Genomic DNA, 21,040 nt, shown 5'->3' with positions numbered 1-21,040 from the left:
TCCCCTCCAGATCAGTGCAGCAGTCGGCAGTACCAGCCCAGCCAGAGGTAGTGCGCAGCCCCTGCTCGCTCCTTGCGTCCCTTACTCCTCCGCTTGCCCTTCCCGCTGCGGGCTAGGCTGCGCTACCTTCAGGTTTCACGGCAGATACGTGAGTCGGTGAGTACTGGGGCTCACCCTGAAAACCCTCAAACCAAATTACACAGTTTTTGCATCAGGTTAAGCTTGATGCGCAGTGAAGGTCGATGCGGAGTTTAGGCGTGTTTGCGTATTGCGTTAAAAATCAGATTATTTGGGAACATGTGGCAATCGGTACATTTCTTGTGGTTGCCCATAATGGATTATTCCACATAAGGTAGTGATACTTTCGTAGTAAATATACAATTATATTGGTAGTTTTTTTTTTTTTTTTTTTTTAATGGCTGGAGTTCATTGTATTGTGAATTTTATGTATTATACTGCATCTACCGCAATACAACGGTGTATTTTTACGTGGGCTACAGGTTAGAGGTAACAGCATTATGTAGCAGAGGATGCAAATAGGCGTGGTCGTGCGGGTTTGGATTTTGAAAGCTAAACCGCTGTGTTTTTAAAAGGATTTATTTAAGATGTATTCATAATACATATATAACAAAAAGATGGGGCAGTTCATGTAACAAACATCAGAATATTATGCAGTTACATATATCGGGGGGTTGGAGATATTAAGTAAGTGCAGGTATATGCAGCACGATGGCTGTAACCTGCAGCTCGCTGGAAAAGCGCTTTATTTTAGCAGTAAGTTATTTATGCAAAATTCACGTGCCGAACTGTCCTCGTGTCACCGAGAACTGTCACTTTACTAAGGTTAGATCAAATTAACAGTTCGATATTGTTGCTTTTTTTCCTATAGCTTTCCACAGGTTGATGCTTAACAAACAGCCCCCTATGTTACGGGTCAGTGTACTATTTTGATTATTGGCTTATTTTTGAGACCTTTTCTGTGATTTTCCGGCATTTTTGGCCGTTTGCTGTGATTTACTTCCCATTTCAGCAGTGTATGTGGATCTGGCTTTTGGCCGGCGATGCAGCAGTGATGCGGGCGCGGAAGAGCCGCCTGCGGCTCCGCATTGAACGGAGCACCATTTTGGAGAGCTCCCCCTCGTATCATATCGGACTTAAATGCAGTCATGGCATGCTACAAAGCAAATAAAGAAATAGCGATGGACATGTGGAAATACGTGGCTCGTCGTGGGTAATAGCTTTTCATTGATGGCGATGATTTGTCGGGTACAAAATTCTGATTATAGAGCAAGGTGGACTGCAGACAGCGAAAGCTTATAAAATGCCTTTATGTATTGCTTGTTATAGATGGACCAGTGCTTTCTTATTTCGTCTCTTTTCTTATTGACTGTTTAATCAGGATGTTACACAAACTAAACCCTCCTGAAAGTATTGCATTGGGATCAAGGCTGAAGTATGGATGTTTATTTTGAAATTAGTATCCAGTTTTGTATGTGTAAGGTTTGTGAGGGATGTAAACACTGCATCGTTAGAAGGACGTATATAAAACATAATGTACTCATAGATGTCATTCAGCCTTCATCGTGAAAGTGATGACATTTCCCCAGTCTGCAGTTCCTAGATGAGTATATTCAGAGTTAATTAATGTGCATTTTTAAATTTGTAAGTGGTGTACATCATTTACCTTTGTAGTTTGGCGTTCCATATGTTAATTAGTCCAGTAAATTTGTGTTCTCTGCTGTTGAAAAACATAAAAAAAGATTTTAAAATGCAACACACAGATATTAGTAATGCTTGTGTGCTGGGGCTGCACTATAGATGTTGGGTCCCATGAAAGCGTATCATATTGGGCCCCCAGTCCAGATCAACCCAATTCAATTTTAAATAATTTAGTGGCAGGGGCGGCGTGGTGGTGCAGTGGTTAGCACTGTTTCCTCACACCTCTGGGACCCGGGTTCGAGTCTCCGCCTGGGTCACGTGTGTGGAGTTTGCATGTTTTCCCCATGTCATCGTGGGGTTTCCTCTGGGTACTCCGGTTTTCCCCCCACAGTCCACAAACATGCTGAGGCTAATTGGAGTTGCTAAATTGCCCATAGGAGCACATGTGTGTGTGAATGGTGTGTGAGTGTGCCCTGCGATGGGCTGGCCCCCCGTCCTGGGTTGTTCCCTGCCTCATGCCCATTGCTTCCGGGATAGGCTCCAGACCCCCCGCGACCCAGTAGGATAAGCGGTTTGGAAAATGGATGGATGGATATTTTAGTGCCCCTGTATTACCCCCCCATGTTGCCCCTGTTTGTGTGTATTATATAATTTGAGAAATCTCCAATTATATAATACACATTCTTTTTTCAAAAGAGGCTTCTGCAAAAACCTGCAGACTCCTTACATCTTAGATAGTTTGGGAACTTGGCTGCTGAGTGAACCCTCCGCAGGCCTTTGGGAGCAGTGAGGTGAACGGCCATCACTTAGAGAGTAAGGGAGCTGTGCTTTAAAACTCCGTAAATAAAGGTAATATTTACTACTGAGATTTCCAGTCAGAACCCAGGTTGTAAAGGATGTTTGATTTGAGATGTTTTATGAACTTATCCTGCGGTTTTGGGCTTTTCTGACAAGTTACATGCAGTTATTGCAACAATAGCATGGTGTTTGGATGACACGGTGCTGCTTGAGTTACCTGTCTACATTTGAAGAGAAGAAAACTGGTCTGGAAATGCACTGGTTAGATTTTACTCCTGTGTGGAAGCTGATCTGGGACTGCGTACGCTGTAGATTGATGATGTCATAGCCAGCTGTCTATGCACACTGCATGCACACTGATTGTGGCTCTTGGGAATAGATGAAAGGCTTTGGTTTCCAGGCTATGGAAGACGTTTACATCTGTAATTTGTAAAGCTGTGCATTGTGTTAATATAATGTAACAGAAGAAACATCACAGATTTGGGTAGTCAGAATGCCGGACAAGCAAACCAGAGATCCAGTACAGTAAGTTTCACGTGAGCAGACACTGGGTTCTGTCTGTGTAGGTAGTGCTTAATGGTTCACTGGTAAATGGAAGGCTGTTAGGTGTGTTTCTGAACTTGCTGCTCTAATGTTCTTACATCAAAGGAGCGTCCCTGAATGGTAAACAAAGGCGTGTCCTCAGAAGAATGGACACACCAGAGTGTCACAGACAGAAGCTGGGGATAAGCAGCCTAAAGAGATCACCGGGATGGCGCCTGGTGACGAGGGCTGCGGGGCGATGGAGCAGTGACGAGTGCAGTGACATGTGGCCAGCTGGGGACATGCAGAGCGCTTTGTTCTCCTGGCTGTGTCGGCCAGGCTGCAGTGTAATTGCTCTTACCCAGTTAAATGCAGTGTACCCACACCTAGCTGAGAGACTAACATCAAAATGCCTGTGTGATAAAGGCCATTTCTTTTGGGGGGAGGACGACGAGGGGCTTGAGTGGTCTCTGTGTGTATGAAATGATTGGTGAATCCTGTCATTATCCAAAGCCCCTGATGCGGGATGCCTGACTGCAGGTCTGTCGAATCAGTGTTTCTATGTAAAAGCTACCCGCTCCTGATCAATCCACAGTACAGTGCATATAAAACATGGATGGCTAGGTTACACTTTCAGGTGGCTGCTGAGCTGGGCTTTGCTTTTTTCAGTTTAACGTGCTGTAGGTGTGGCTATTTGGAGTGCTCTTTAGGTTTACAGATAAATATCCATACAGTTCTCAGCTGGCCGTTCGGCACAGCCAGTAAACAGCTGGCAATAATTAATAATCTGAATAAACAGTACTCTGTGTCTCTCTGCCTTTGTTCTCTTGCCCATAATGATGGGGTGAGAGTTGGGGGGGCAGAGTGATCCCAGGTCCCTGCGGTGTGACGCACCCTGCTTCATCAGTGTGTCCCGTTGGAGGGACTGGAGACCAGCTCTGCGTATGAAGGCGTCGTGAGCTTGGACACACTCAAGGCAATTTTCAATTGCTATTGACTTCACTCTAAAAAAACAAGATATCATAGTATCACAGTACATGTATTACAAGCTGCAGCGAGCACGCAAAACAGCCCGAGATAACAACTCCCAACTCATTCATTGCTTTTTTCGTATGACTCGCGTTGTCTCGCATAATTACGTGCGCTTTGTTTAGTGGGATTTTCCACTGAACGTTACTCCCACCTCTCAAAAGTTTGTTTTTTACAAAGATTGCAAATCGCTGTGCTAGACAGTGCTGCTAGTTGCTGTTAAAAGTATAAAATACTCCTAGATCGTCGCCCTCTTATCTGATGTTCTTACGCTCCCCCTACTGCGAAGGATATGCACATGACATCACAGCAGGCGGAAGTCAGTCCGCTTTCACCCCCTGAGAAGCAGAAAGTCGGAGTGGGAGCGTTAATGTTCAGCCTGAATGCCGCCAAAAACACGTCTGAAATGAGAAAGAGCTGTCGTGCGATTGGTTGTACAAATACGTTTAACACAAAATAGGAATATTTTTAGTGAGTGCGGAAATCTAAATAAGTAAGTACGTAGATCGATTACATATGGCCCGTGTTCCGAGTTGAGCTATATATCGAGACGTGCTATCGAGCCTTTCTGCTCATGTGTGTCCATTTCAGCATTAAGCTGTCGGATTCTGTCAACAGCATTCCCCACAACAGGCTAGATAGTCTTGCAGAATCTGTCTGACTGATGTTAGAGAAAAAAATGGCTGACTAGGTTAATCTGTGGTGTACTTGTACTGTAGCAAGATTCACATTCTTTTAATTTAGTTTTTCTCCATCCTTTGTTGTGGTTAAGAATTGCTCAGAGTTGTATAAATGAAAGGCGTGGGTGGGACTTGGAGATGGGGGGTGGGGAGCATTCGCAGGTCTCATCATCGCTGTGACGATGTGGGCAGGTCTGTGTCGAGTGTAGAGGAATCTGAATAATATTTAGCTGGGTCTGTGTGATAGTAAGGAGAGGCAGTCATTTTGCATGGGGATGTTCTGCAGAATGACTGAAAGGTGACGTGATCCCACAGGTCTGGTCGCAGCTGGATCCCGGTGACTTTGCGGGGTCCTGACAGCTCTGGAGTCATAGCCAATGCTATCGATGTGACTGCTTGTCGTTTTTATCGAAAGCAGAATGGGTGATGTAGTTACAATAGATATTAGGATTTTTATTTGTTCTTAAATGCTAGGTCACCCTGACTTCCCTGCTGTCATAATAGTTGTTTGATTGTTGTTGTTTGGTCCTTAACGTTTTTGTAAAAATACAGTTTTGCAGACTTTTCCCAAATTGCCTGGCTGTTCTCTTGACCTGAGGTCTTGCATGGAACTGGTTTCTGCTGTGAGTCTGGCAAAGTCATACTTTTGTTGTTTTACATTATGGTTCCCCAATTCAGACACACCTTAATCAGCTAATTACCAGGTTCAGTATGTGTGTCCCTGCAAACTGTGTGTTGCATTCTGGCCTTCCAGGACTGGAATTTGGGAACCCTGTTACACAGGATTCACAAGCTGTCCAAGTGCAGTGACAGCACCCTGCTGATGTTAGAAGCTGGGGTTCTGCTTTGGAATGGACTCTGTCTCTGCTGAAGACACTAAGGGCATTTTTTCGTCCATTTCGGATCATTACATGTCGCTCCAGAGAAATTGTTTCTGCTCTTTTCAGTTTTGTAGTCACTTGCTCTGTTATTCGACACTGTGTTCTCACAAATGGCTCATTCTGTTGTATCACCAAGACATTGAATAATAATGAAATGCATTGTGTTCCTGTAGTTGTACCTCTCATCGTGATTAACAGTAAGTGGTTCTCTTTGGGTTTCCTTAGTAACTTAAGGTTACTAAGTTATTCAGTAATTGTAGTCAAGTCATACTTAAAATGTGGTACGACCATCATGTAGTCATTAAGACTTTATGAAATTATGACAGTCATTTAAATGTTATGTATGCCTTTGTAATGCATTCTTCTAAGTATACAGATAATTTATGGTTAAATATGGTAATATCTTGAGACTTAATCCTGATAGTGTGTAATGTTAGGAAAAATGAAGTTCTGTATTGCAAACTGTCTTTCTGGCAAACACACAGTTTAAAATGACTCAGGGAAGAGAGACTGAAGATAGACCTGGCTAGGCCGAAGTAAGGTTTTATATATACACCCACACATGCACAGTAAAATCATTAAAATGATTTACTCACAACATGATTATCTATTATGAAATTATGAATATTGATGAAATGAGTAACATGTACTTTCTGATGTCATTTTTACATAAAATATGAAAATTTGACATGTAATGAGGGATTCTGACCTGAGGTTGGTTAAAAGCCCCCCAACCCAAACTGCTTTCTGGGTCTTGAATTTGGCTGATGTAAACTGGGAGGTTAGTTTATTCACTGGATAAGGTTAGGCTTAGGGTTTGGCTGATCCACAGTCATAAGTTCTGTTCTCAGTACAGATTTAACAGCTCTACACATTTGGAGTTGTGCCATTCTCCTAGACATCCTGTCATGGCAGATTTGTTTGGAGGAAATTGACTTGTCATTGCAGTGAAATGCGGTTGAGTTTACAGGGGGCCTAATGGAGCCATTTACTGCTAACTTCCCTGGCTGGAGCTAGGCAGTTTTAATGCTGGCTTGCTGCTAATTCCTAACCAGGAGTGAGGTAGCATTAATGAAAGCTTTCTGCTAATGTCTTAGGCAGAAGAGAGGAAGTTTTAATGGTAATTTACTGTTAACTTCCCAGGCAGGAGCAAGTTAGCTTTAAAGCTAACACGCCACTAACTTTCCAGGTGGGAGTGAGGCAGCTTTATTGCTAGCTCTCTGCTAATACCTTAGGCGGGTGCCAAGCAACTTTATCGCTAGCTTGTCACTAACTTACCATGCTGGAGTGAGGCAGCTTTAACACTAGCTCATTGCAAACTTCCCAGGTTGGCGTAAGGCATCTTTATTGCTAGCTCCTACTAACGTCCTAGGTGGGAGTGAGGCAGCTTTAACGCTAGCTTTCACTAACTTCCCATGCTGGAATGAGGCAGCTTTAATGGTATCTTGTATTTGAAGCCAGAAGTGGATAAGTAACATTTTTTCTAAACATTTTTTGCTAAATCTTACCTTCCTAGTGACCCAAATGATGAGCTGTTTAGGGTAGGGGTGCCCAAATCTAGTCCTGGGGGGCCAGAGCCCTGCACATTTTTGGGTTTCCCCTCATTTAACACACCTGATTCAATTCCTTGTGCTAATTACCACACAGCTCTTGAGCTGAATCATTTATGTTGGAACAGGGAAAGAACTAAGCTACACAGGGCTCCGCCCCCCCCCCCCCCCCCCAGGACTGGAGTTGGGCACCCCTGGATTAGGGTTTATTCCAATTTCCCTACTGGGGAGAGAGAAAAAAACACCTGACATGTCTGGTTCGGATTACTACATCTCATCTAATAAGCAAGTCAGTTATGTTTTTCCGGATGGTGCAGAAACTTTTTAAAGGGCAGGTGCTCCAGGTTTTGACACAAACATCACCTTTAAAGGGAGATACTTAAATAGTTTGGGTAAAAGGAGCAGGTGCTCAGGCACCTAAAGTTGCATCTGGGATTTGTCACAGGCTTCATAGTGATTTTGCTCAGCCACTGCATGTCCATATTTTGGTATTGTTAAAGATCAGCTGGTTGTTTGTCGGATGCAGTATGCTTAGGATCTGGGATTTTCCATTCATTCAGTTTAAGTTTGTGGTGCCTTGAAGGATGGGACCTGAAAAAATGAGAAGCCTGACTTAATCAGTTTTGTAGACTTCCTGCATTTGTATCTGCACATTTAAACTGCAGCTGTGCTCATCCACTGTCCCCATAATGCATTGGGGGATTTAGCTCTGTGCTGAAGGATGCTATCGGTGGGCTATCTTTGGTTTAACATTTGAATGTCCCTACAATATAGCCACTATCAGACATGATGCTCTGTGCAGGCAGCTACTTCGTACACCTGGCCTGACTTTTGTAATCAGTTCCTACAGTGTTGACCTGGCTCTTAATCAGAATACCAGAGCCGGTGAGTATTCTAATCCAAGCGGGTGAGTATTCTAATCCAAGCGGGTGAGTGTTCTAATCCAAGCGGGTGAGTATTCTAATCCAAGCGGGTGAGTGTTCTAATCCAAGCGGGTGAGTATTCTAATCCAAGCGGGTGAGTATTCTAATCCAAGTGGGTGAGTACTCCAATTGGTTACTGGGGCTTGGTTCTCATTTTTGCCTCTCAGTGCCATTATTCATTTTATTTGGCATAAAATTATCAACACCCTCCACATCCTGCAAGGAAAGTCTTCTAGATGTAACTGAAGTGAGATGCTGATGACTGGCATAGAGACCCTGAGCTTGAATGCAGTGGTGAAATGGAGTTATTTCCCATGGCATTTGCCATATGTTTGTAGCTACTGGGGCTGGACATTTATTTTGAATGATGGCTTAAGATTCTTTTGAACTGGACAAATTATTCTAATCTGTATGGATTTGCCCATTATTCTGGGCATTAGTACTAAAACCATTATTTCAGAGCCAGTATGTACCTCAGCGACTTACTGTACAGTACAGAGGCTACTCTCTTTATGCGCCATTCAGCTTTGAATTGGGAATGGCCTTGAAATTCCAGTTCAATTTGTGAATTGCACCTGACAATGATCCATGTTCTGTAATCGCATGTCTTCTTCAGGGTTGTAGGGGGTCCAGAGCCTATCCCAGAGGCTTTGAGCACAAGGCAGGGAACAACCCAGGATGGGGCCCCAAACCATCTCAGGGCACACTCACACACCATGCACTCAGACCTACAGGCAATTTGGTAACTGCAGTTAGCCGCAGCATGTTTTTGAATTGTGGGGGGGGAACCAGAACACCGGAGGAAACCTCACGATGACACGGGGAGAACATGGAAACTCCACACACATGGAACCCTGGTGGAGATCTCAACCTGGGTCCCAAAGCTGTGAGGCAACAGTGCTAACCACTGCGCCACCATGCTGCTGTTAAAAGTTATATGCAGAATTTGAATGTAAGGATTATAATGGAATTTAATTCATACAAATTCATATACATAGAGTAGGTGGAGCTTTTAACAATGAAGTGTCACTTACAGGATAAATTAATTGTCATTATGTGTACAAAGTTGCATCTTCTTATAGCAAAAGTTGAGTGTTCCCCCTGAAAAATGCTGGATATAATGACTGCAGAGCCAAGCAAAATAACTGGAAACACCTCTTTGCCTTAATAAATCGAAGGTGTCCGTAGTCTCTCAGGATGGGTCTCTTCAACATGCCAGGTTGAGAGTAGTTGTTCTGAATAATAACATACATTAAGCAGTACTACTCTGCTTTTTCCATGTCACCATTTGTACTGGTGAGCTTGATTCCGCATGTGGGTAGGTGATGATATAACTGCTGTATACACACATGTGAACCTCAGAATCAAAGGGGGCCTTAACACTAGCAGAATACTTCCACACATTCATCCTCAACACCAGTAACCATAACGTCTGATTTCATGAGTATTTGTGAGTGATTGCTTACACTCTGTTGCTATGAATCGGCATGATTTTAGGATCTTTTCGCAAGCACACCTTTTGCTTTCTCCCATGGCCGAGACAAACATCTGTGTCACTTCTTCACCATTTCATTCTGGGTGGGGGGGATGTGATGTCACTTGGGATTGGTGGGGCTGTCCATTTACTTAGTGGGGTGGGATAGTTGGAATTTAGGTTCCCCCAGCCCGGAACACTTCAGTTTAGCACCTGGCTGCATAGTGGCAGATCAAAAGGAACATCGATCCGATCCCAGAGGACATGGATTGACTGGAAAGTGAGGTTTCTGGAAGAAATCGACAAGCTTCCGCTGTCTGTGGGGGAAAGTCTGACGTCACCTGTCAGCATCTGCCTCTGACTGACCATTAGGATTTAGCACAGTTACTTACCTCCATGCAGATTAATTATTTTTTTGTTCTAAAGTCCCATGTACTTGTTATACACTTTAATACTCTTGTGAATTATTTAGAATTATAGTGTCATTACAGAGATCACGCCTCGCACTGATGTGTCATCGGAAGCCAGCATATTAAAGCTGTTGGTCAGTGTCAGGGTGTTTCTTACACTTTTAGAATTTATAATTTTATAATTTAAACAAGTCACTATGAAAGGAAATATGGAGGAGGTGTGGTGTGGAGAGGTGTGGAGCAGACCAGATGTCTAGAATGTGGGAAAGAAGCCTTATGAGACTGGCATCTGAGGAGAAAGCCTCTGAATTTGCCTTCTTTGAAGAATACCTGCATGCACTCAGTGTCACAGGCAGCAGAAATGTGCTTAACCCCCATGCACAAACTGGGGCAGAGCTGCCTGGGAAAGTGATCCCTCTCAGCGAGGACCCTCTCTCTGAGGGCTTCTGCTGCTATAGATTACAGCTCACTCCTGCTTTCCGGAAACTGCAGTACTTACATTACAATTTATTCGCACTGCACACCTGAATTGTGTTACGTACGGCCTAAGTTGGCGGGAAGGCAGGGAATCGCAAACTTCGATATAAAAGTCATAAGGCTTATGGGAAACGCATGTACTTATCTTGCTCGCATGCTGTGGTTATGGGGCTCCCTCCCTTTGGCAGAAGCTCAGGGTACTGCTCCTCGATGGACACCATGTTCTGCTCGCATTGTATGTAAGGAATGCGATCTCATCTTCAGAGCACAAAGTAACTGGAGCGGCCAGACTCGGAGCAAATGTACCACTGCAGTGTTATTTACACCGCTTCTGCAAATACCACACAACCAACTTCCTGCCCATTACAGTGTCCCTTCCTTCCATGGATGAATTTTCTCAGAATGCAAGGCGTATGGTAGATGTCTTTCATTCCAGGAGAATTTGAGTATTGCATATATTTAAGGTACTGGCATAATGTCCAGGGTGTACCATGGCTGTATGCAAGCTGGTTCTTAATAAGTGGCGGATGGATGGATGGATGGATGGATGGATGGATGGATGGATGGATATGTTTAAGGTCACTGTAACAAGTTTGAATAAAATGTAATCATTATGACCTGTTGAAAAAAAAAACTAAGTTGGTCATCTGCTTCTATCGATAATGAAAATGGATAATAAAAAAAAAAAATTTGTTATGCATGAATTATTTAAATGCATTATCAATCAGTGCTTTTAAAGATCTAAAAGTTATTACAGGAAATGTGATTATATGCCATCACTAAAGCTGCAGGGCTCACCTCTGATGTCATGAAAGGTGAGCAGGTCTTTTCCTTTCTGCTTTCTGCTTACATAATTGTTTGTAAATGTGTCCTTGGCTCTGGGATTTGGCAGGAGTGGCTGTTTGCGGTGGAACACTGATATAACCCATGCGACTCATTAGCAATCAAATAGATTACACAGATGAACGGTTCCCAAAAGAAATAAGAAACATTTCATATTATAAATCTGGAGATTTTCTCTTAAATATACTATGGGGGAATTTGTGGTTGGTTGTATCTCTAATGTATGGTTTTCATTTATTGAGCATTCTGTGTAATATCCGATATATATGTGGTGTCCTGCACTCCTGGTTCTGCACGTCTGGAACAGGCTGAACCCTCTCCATTCTGACAGGCTAGAGTGACCATCATGAGAGGTTAGAGTCCCGAATCAGAGCAATGCTGTTGTGGTCATGGAATCCCCCCACCCAGGCAGAATTTATGCTTCATTGAAGAGTGATGCCTATTCGGGCTGTGGTGAAGCAGCTCTCTTTAAATCGTACCTACAGTGTAAATGCAAGATATTGCAGTATGTAGAGAAAAGATACCTGTGGGCGTGAGCTTTTTGTTGTTGTGGGAAGAGTCGGGCTAAATGACTGTGAAATCACTGCCTGCCATCACGCTCTCCATTCGTACTGCACCCTTTGGTGCTCAGAAGCCTGCTTCACTCCGCAAGAGGCTTCCTGCTCTTTTATGCCACAAATAAATCTGCGTCTTTATCTGGAAGCCATCGTAGAACTGTGGTCACTTTTGCAGCTTACAACTGACGTTGCTTTTTTTAACGTTTTGAGAAATGCTCGCTTATTATATCCTTGCTAGTTGTTCAAAGACACCAATGAAAAATGACTCTTTATACTTGTCATCTGAATAGATTAGGAATTCTGCAATTCAGCGACGAAATCAAAGTAGATGATGATAGACTTTTATTTATATTATAGATATTTACCGTTACAGGCAATTAAGCACTCCAAGGGAAACTATTGATAGGCATTGTTTTCTAAACCCTCCTGTCACACGTTTTGCCACAGAGATGAGTATTCCTGTTGGGTAGCTGGCACAGTGCTTGTTCTTCAGAGGAATCTCTTTGCTGTTGACTCTAACATGACTGTGATCTAGTTGCCTCTATATGCCTCTATATTTTTGCAACTTTGCTCTTTTCGCAAGGCTCTGCACTTTAGTTCTGTATGGATTTTGTAGTTCCTGGCAGGCTGGACATCATCTCCTACTTCCTTTCTGGCTTATCTGGTCACCGGTGTCAGATTGGTGTGCGCCAATGACCAGCAGGAGGAGGGAATGTGGCGCCATTGGGCACTGTCCATTCTGTGGGCCCTATGCCCACAGATAAACCAGCGAAGGAAAGGCAAGCAAGCTGGGGTTAAGACCGTTTTTAGTGGGACCCCATCAATGATTTTTATTTCTGTTTTACATTTTTACATTTTTCTTCCTTTGCTCATCTGAGTTTTTTTCCTTCAGTTAAGGGGCCCTGTTCCATTTTACTTTATGTTCAGTAGTAACATCTTTTTTCGCTTTGTATTAAACACCCAAATTCTAATAATACTTCTAATCAGAAAATTGTGTTTTATTCCTTTGCCTGTGAGATGTTATGCTCAGGAGCAGTGATGCCTGTTTTGACCTTTTCATCAATGTACTAATGAGAGGTTTGTTGGAACAGTACAGTGTGTGCAATTATTTTCAAACCTGATTGGATAATAACCCCTGTAATGCAGCGTGAGGGGGATTCATACCATTGGCTGCTCATCAAAAAAAGAAATGCTTGCATGAATGTTACATTGTGAAAGTGATTCTTGATGTAGTGTAAGACCTAGTCCTCTCTTCTGGACTGATCTGTTATGCTGTGCAGTTTTGCAGTGCTGTAGCATGATCACACTGGCCTGTGCTGCCGAGGTGCCACTAAACTGCGGTCAGGCCTCATCTGCAAGCTGCTTAATCTCTCATAGTGATTCCTGTAACTCATCCCCTTGGCCAGATTGAGCCCTATGTCACAGGTTAGCGATGTGAGCTGGCAGCCCACACACCCCTCTTCGACAGTTGCGCTTGAGATTGATGGCTGAGCCTCTAACAATTTCCAGAGGGTCTCAGGAAATGAAGTCATTGTGCAGCTGTCTCATGCGTTGCCGGGAGACAATGAAGACCAGATCGCTGTCAAAGACCAGGGTGCCTCTGTCTTCACAAAGGATGCTGCAGACGATTTGGCGGCACCCATGATGCTCAGCCCCTGGGCAGAGCTCTCTTCTTATGACAATAGGAGATGAATGGAAAGTCTGTGTAATTTCACAGAGTGGAGGATATCACCTGCTTTTAACGTCCGACATGAAGTAATTTAGATGAGAATAGTCTAACATCGTTTCTGTCCGCTGTGCATTTTGGTTGCTATTGGCGCCGTGCAGCTGGCTGTACAGTCTGTCGCCATGCCTTTACACTTTCAACTCCCCTACACATGGACGGCCATGCTAGTTGAGCACATCTGTCCTGCATTTTGATGTGCTTCCCCAGTGTGAGAGTACATGCAATGGCTGTTTAGTCTGACTGTCTTTGAACTTGAGTGTGTACCTCTTAATTCAGACATCATCTCTCCCAGGGCACAGCCTGAGAACGCAGCTGGGATGTTCCCATGGCCATGTGCTCTGGCCCGGCCTGAGTGTCCTCCCAGCTTTCCCTTGCCAAACATCCCTGGGGCGAGGCTCAGACTCCCTAATAATGGGGGTGCTGAGGGCTTGGAAATGCTAACACAGCTGCTTCCAGATGTTGCTCCCCTTACCTTCTATGCTTGGTGACGCCAGGGGCATTAAAGGACCCAAGGCCTGTGAATGAGGTATCTTTGGGTGTCCGTGTATGAGAATGCTGCCTGTTTCTGTATACATGGTGAGTTCTTCTTAATTAAAGGGATTACACAATTTTTTGGCTGCTTGTGTGGACATGAGGCAACAAAGGATTTTATTTCTGTTTGTAATTTTGAAAATCCGCCATTTAATGGTCATAATTTCGCTTTTGCTGACTTTTCATTCCAGGTAATTCATGGGAGGTTTACAGTGCCCAGCACTTTAGAGTCTCTTATCTTGGAGGCCTTTCATATGCGGACCTGCCCGTTTTATTCAATTAGGCGGGGGGTAGCTCGCCTGAGAATGTGTGGCTCCGCTTACTAATGGAAGCGGAGATTTGCTTTGCGTCCTGCAGCCGAAATGAAGAGGTTCTCCAAGTCTGTGGGCCGGAAAGCTGTCCTCTGTGATTCATGCCATCTAGTAATATTACTGCAGCTTGGCCCCTTTTCCATCCCTGATCAGAAATATAGATGATAAAGAGGCATTCATGCAGCTTTTGTGTCCTTGCACAGTACGTTATCTTCACCAAGACAGTAGCCTAAGTTCTCACTATCAGTCCATGTAGGAATTAGTTAACAAGTATTACAAGCGAATTTGTAATGAAGCATTAGTCCCTTAGTCATCAACATTACAGCAGAAACCCTCCCATCCAAAGTGATATGGCTGCAGTTCCTTAGCCTGGATTTACTCCCTATAGGATGCTGGTAGTTGGATTTGAACCTCTGGCCATCTTTCCCTTGATCACAGCTGATGGTGACAATAATTTAATATCATGGGAGCCAGGAGCAGCACGATGGTTCATTGGAGGGCTGGTCCGCCCAGCGTGGACTCCTAAGCCGCAGTGTCACTTACGTCAGTGTGGAGATGCCAAAGAGTTGAGTCATTTTTGTTTTTCCCTGGATGTTCTGCTTGATCAATTGTTTTGTACAGAACGAGTGTAAGGAAAAGTATTCTCTTTATATTACGCTTGGACTGGGCCTGCCAGTTACTCTCTTCTCTGCTGTGAGATTGAGGGAGTGGAGCTGGGGGTGATGGTTGCCAGGACAGGAGTGTGCAGTGTGGGTGGGTTGGGGCTTGGGAGTAAGCTGGGGGTGATGGTTGCTAGGACAGAAGTGTGCTGTGTGGTTGGGTTGGGGTTTGGGGGTGAGCTGGGGGGTGATGGTTGCCAGGACAGAAGTGTGCTGTGTGGTTGGGTTGGGGTTTGGGGGTGAGCTGGGGGGTGATGGTTGCCAGGACAGAAGTGTGCTGTGTGGTTTGGTTGGGGTTTTGGGTGAGCTGGGGGTGATGGTTGTTAGGACAGGAGTGTGCAGTGTGGGTGGGTTGGGATTTGGGGGTGAGCTGGGGGTGATGGTTGTTAGGACAGGAGTGTGCAGTGTGGGTGGGTTGGGATTTGGGGGTGAGCTGGGGGTGATGGTTGCTAGGATAAACATGCAGTGTTTTATCCCATTGGGATGCAGTGAGGAATTAGGGAGGGGATGATGGGTGAAGGAGTGACTAGCCCAGTCTAAGCACAATATATAATGATGAAAACAGATAGTTTTCCAGCTTGGCCATCACACCCTAATAAAGAGGATAAATAAGAGCCACCCACGGCCATTTCCTTGCCTCAGGAAGGCTGTTATACTCACAGAGGGAGGGTGGGATTGGCAACTCACTGCAGCGGGTACTGTTTGAGGGGTGCAGGATGGTGTTGGTATCTTTTACACATGTAAGTCACAGACTGTTCTCTGCAAGGAATCGCAGATTGTGCCATTCGGGTTCAGGCTGACATCTTTGTAAGTGCGTCGTCCCACCCTCTTCATGCACACGGAAGACCATGCCGTTTGCTGCTTCCATTCGCTGGCACCAGAGCTTCCTGGCTGCCTGGTATCCATGGCGATTCCTCACATGCTGACGTATAAAACAAGCACCAGCTGCAAAAATGTCTTCGCTTCCTATTTTTAAATTCTAAATTCAGCATTTTAAAATTTAACCATGTATTTCAAAATTAAGGACTTACTTTAATACGACTGCTATTAATAATGTTTTAAATTACCCTGTAATATATTATTAATATCAGTATATTAATAGGTGAGTATTTTGGCCATTTTGATGCATACGGAGTCGGATTTAAAGACTTTTTCCCTGCAGTTTTTTTATGTGCTAGACTTATGTCAGGGTAGGTCTGTAACTCTGATACACAGATCATCAGTCCCTCAGAAATTAATACAAATTCAAACTGCAATATTTGCATGATCTTGCAAGTTTTCAAATGTATCGCAGCATTTCCTTGATAAATTGCTAAATCAAGAGTCTAGGGGTGTACCTGTAAACAAAATTCAGGGTTTGGTGCAGTAGGGAAAAAAGAAAGAATTTATTTTGACCGTATTTTATGCGAACTGCAAACACAAATAGGAATAGCTGTAATTATATTTTTTAGCCCGGTCTGAATTTCCTGGCAGGAATGCCATGGGGAGGGGCTGTTTCTGCCCTGCTCCGGTCGCACACACACACGGATGATGTCATCTCACACAAGTTATCCTGTCAGATGCGTTTCCAGCAACATATCAGAGTTTGGTATAACATAGCAGACAGAGTCTTGCTCTTATTGACTACTGTCTCTGCAGTGTTGGTGTAATTTATTGAGAAATAAAAATGTTCCCAAACTGACGATTATGACAGACTATACCAGCATTATCTAGATCAAACTAATTGCGGCAATTAGCACAATATTTTCTGTGTTGAACATCTACTGGTCAATCAAGGTTACACTCATATCAATAAATGTTTTCATTTGTTTCACTGAGCGTACTGAACTAAAAATGATGCACTGACCGGTACGTGGCGGATGCCATACAGCCCCACAAGTGCTTACATTTGCTCATTCGTGTGGGTTTTCTGCTAGGCTGTGCTGCTGGGAAGACGAGCACAGGAAGCACTGAGCACGTCCCATGCATAGCTTGCATTCTATAAAATGGATACATTGTCTGCTTTGTAAGGTGATGCATTGGTTGCATCCTGTTAAGAGTCCAGATGAACATAATCTACATCAAGCAAACAATGGACAATTTTTAACTGTTAATGTATCTGACTGATTTTATTAGCTGCTAATGTATAATGTATTATATTTTACTAAGACTTAAATAACTGGAACCAAAAGAGTATTTAGACACACATGCACAGGCATGTACACTATTATTCAGTTATTCACTTATAATTATTCACACACACAGGTTTGTAATTATATCTTTGTGGGGACTCTCCATTCATTTATATCGGGAAAACTCTAATCCCAACATGACGACCTTAACCCCTACCCAGCCCTAACCTTAACTTTAAGTAACCAAACAAAAAGTAAAATTTTTATTTTTTGATTGTGTTCACAGTTTTTTGTGGGGACCTGAGAAATTGTCAATCCCACCTCAATCTCACAGTAGAGAACAGAGAAACCAGCTAGCCCAGTCCAAGTGTAATATAGATCTACAATATAGAGAATACTTTTCCTATATATATGATATCTGTATGTGACAGCTTACGGTTCTTCAATTCTTCAAAAAATCATCCATAAAAAATTGTACATAGAAAAAAAATCACATATGACTATGCAGGTTGTATCACAACAAAAATCACAGGTTTTTGTTGCACCGATCCCAAAGAACTCCAGTAGGGACCAAATCATAGAGTTATATAGTGTGCAACACCTGCTTTTCTTTTAACGGTCTGTCCCTTCATGCCTGTGCAGGAAGGTCAGAGGTTTGAGATTGTTTTGAGCCATGTTCTTTCCTCTCTGTTTGGGGTCTGAGCCCTGGAAACTTGCCATCTCCAGTAAAGCAGGGTCACTGAGTCGAAAGCAAAGTCTCTGTGCTCTGTCAGACTGCATCGTTTGGTGCTGTCTCTCTTTTCGGTCAGACTGCATCGTTTGGGGCTGTCTCTCTTTTCTGTGAGACTGCATCGTTTGGGGCTGTCTCTCTTTTCTGTGAGACTGCATCGTTTGAGGCTGTCTCTCATTTCTGTGAGACTCCATCGTTTGGGGCTGTCTCTCTGCTCTGTGAGACTGCATCGTTTGGGGCTGTCTCTGCTCTGTGAGACTGCATCGTTTGGGGCTGTCTCTCATTTCTGTGAGTCTCCATCGTTTGGTGCTGTCTCTGCTCTGTGAGACTGCATCGTTTGGGGCTGTCTCTGCTCTGTGAGACTGCATCGTTTGGGGCTGTCTCTCTGCTCTGTGAGACTGCATCGTTTGGGGCTGTCTCTCTTTTCTGTGAGACTGCATCGTTTGGTGCTGTCTCTCATTTCTGTGAGACTGCATCGTTTGGGGCTGTCTCTCTTTTCTGTGAGACTGCATCGTTTGGGGCTGTCTCTCTTTTCTGTGAGACTGCATCATTTGAGGCTGTCTCTCTGCTCTGTGAGACTGCATCTCTTGGGGCTGTCTCTCTTCTCTGTGAGACTGCATCACTTGGGGCTGTCTCTCTTCTCTGTGAGACTCCATCATTTAGGGCTGTCTCTCTGCTCTGTGAGACTGCATCGTTTGGGGCTGTCTCTCTTTTCTGTGAGACTGCATCGTTTGGTGCTGTCTCTCATTTCTGTGAGACTGCATCATTTGAGGCTGTCTCTCATTTCTGTGAGTCTCCATCGTTTGGTGCTGTCTCTCTTCTCTGTGAGACTCCATCATTTGGGGCTGTCTCTCTTTTCTGTGAGACTGCATCGTTTGGTGCTGTCTCTCTTTTCTGTGAGACTGTATCGTTTGGGGCTGTCTGTCTTTTCTGTGAGACTGCATCGTTTGGGGCTGTCTCTCTTCTCTGTGAAACTGCATCGATTGGAGCTGTCTCTGTTCTGTCAGACTGCATCGACTGGGGCTGTGTCTCTGCTCTGTGAGACTCCATCGACTGGGGCTGTGTCTCGGGCTGTGTCTCTGCTCTGTGAGACTGCATCAATTGGGGCTGTCTCTCCGTTCTGTGAGACTGCATCGTTTGGGGCTGGGTCTCTGCTCTGCTCATCAGTGCATGGTTGTGAACAGCCAGAGACCCGCCATCTCCACTTCGGATATCCTCCCTTTGCAGTACCCCCTCCTCCCCCCCCACAGCTACTGCGGATATAAATAGCCCGGATGATGGAGGCACTGCACTCTTTGCATCCTCCCACTCGCTCTGACGGAGCAGCGGGTGCGTAAGGCAGGTTTCACCACCCCCCGGCTCCCCATTGGCTCGGCGAGTGACACACCATGCGTGGGGGGGGGGGGGGGGGGGGGGGGGGTCATACGTGTGCAGCATCCACATGTGTGTGAGTGAGATGGGACATGGGAGGCAGGCCTGGGCTTAAATCTGACAGTGAAGCAGATCTTTAGAGCAGAGCCTTAAGTGGTCTGGGGCTGCCTTTGTGGATGCATTACCGATCTACTTAGATCGATAGGAAAAAGTGTATACGTAATGGGATTCATGTTGGATGCATATTACCCTGCGGGAATGCCTCAGCATGACATTAATGCTGAAAGCTGATCACTTCCTGTCTGGAACCAGATGGGCCTCTTATGCCCCTGAGTGTGGCGCGTCTCTCTCCTAATGCATTTCTGCTGTCTCGCATTGATTAGCATTAGCGGGTTGTGTGTTTTGGCCGTGCTGCATGATTCTCATGGCCCCTTGCATTTGAAATGATGCTCTGTCATCTACATCTCTGCGGGATTTCTCAGCTCGAAGCAGGTTAATGCATAATGCCCCTCTGAAGCTTGGATGCGGGGCAAAGGCAATGTGGAACATGCTTCATGTGCCGACCTTCTGCAAGCAATTAGAAAATACCCCCCTCTGCTTAAAGCACACGTGACGAAAACAGCCCAGAGGGAGGTCCACTGTACAGACACTCCAGCAGTTCACTAAGTGTGCTGACGCAGTTTATTTGGTTATAGAACCCGCCTCAAGCATTAGCAAAATGCACTGATCGAACTCAGCGTATGCGGCTGGATTCCAGGCAGTAATATGCGTGATGCAGCGAGCCAAGGCTAGGAGCCTGGGAGACGGGGGATTTACTGCGAACATGGTACGGTCACCCAGGCAAAGGCAGTACTGCGCTCAGAGATCTCGCTGTGATGCTCAAGACGGCTGCTTTGTGTTTAGCTAGGCAGCGCCCAACAATGTCGCGTGAACCTCAGTGTCCAACTCCAGAGCTCTTTTCAGGGCTGTGGAGCATTTCCTTCTGCAATGTTTTCTGAGTTTTTTTTTTAATGTTTGTGCTTATTTGCCTACTTTATATTTGTGAGACAAATAGGGAGAAGCTGCTCTAATGGGTACATATTTCGAGATGATCACTGAGGTCGACAGCCCTGGTGCAGGAGGCGCTACTCCAGGCCCCATGTGTCATTGTCTGAAGCTCAGATCACGCAGCATGAGGACAGTGTTGTCTTTACAAACAAGACAACATTAAATCATCCCCAGGGACTTGTGCAAAAAAGTGTTTCCTTTTAGCACGGGTTCACCAAAGTTGTCATACTGCTAAAAATGTGAAGGTTTGAATATACAGAGTGTAAAACTCATTAATTTTTGTTTAACACTGTTCTCTTTCAAACAATAGGTGGCACTGCAGTCTAGGTTTTTCGATGAATTTTCTTTGAACTGATACCAGAGGGTGGAGTCTTGTGTCTTGAAGGAGTTATTACTGTATTATTTTTACATAGTAGTATGTGTGTGTGTGTGTGTGTGTGTCCTCCATGGATAGGGTGGGCAGTAATGACTGTTTACCATAATGGCTGTCGGGCACAACAATTATAAATCTATATCATTTATTTTGTTCAAGTAATGATGGGTAATAATGCACATAGACCTCCTCTGCTTGGGAATTTTCTGTACTGTAATAGAAATAAACGAGAACAGCAGCAATGGTTTTTTCAGTTTTTTTTTTCTCAGCCACTGAATGTAAATTAGGTTAGCAGTGACATATATATGCATTAAATATGGTAATATAGACTGACATCTGCTGTGTGTACAGAGGACGCTCTGGGCTCTTGTTGGTTCT

At 44.4% G+C, this 21,040-nt stretch overlaps 1 protein-coding gene across 2 annotated transcripts in view; it reads left to right on the top strand.

Moving 5' to 3' along the window:
* Positions 1 to 21,040, top strand: part of LOC125715396 (spectrin beta chain, non-erythrocytic 1-like) — an 83,246-nt gene continuing 62,206 nt past the window's right edge. For both annotated transcript variants that reach the window (XM_048986818.1, XM_048986816.1), the window contains exon 1: positions 1 to 156. The gene's annotated coding sequence lies outside the window, so the exon portion shown is untranslated. The remainder of the gene's footprint in view (positions 157 to 21,040) is intronic.

This window comes from Brienomyrus brachyistius, chromosome 20, assembly GCF_023856365.1.
Source record: "Brienomyrus brachyistius isolate T26 chromosome 20, BBRACH_0.4, whole genome shotgun sequence".
In the NCBI taxonomy this organism is placed as follows: Eukaryota; Metazoa; Chordata; class Actinopteri; order Osteoglossiformes; family Mormyridae; genus Brienomyrus; species Brienomyrus brachyistius.
This window is presented reverse-complemented; position numbering and strand designations above follow the sequence as displayed.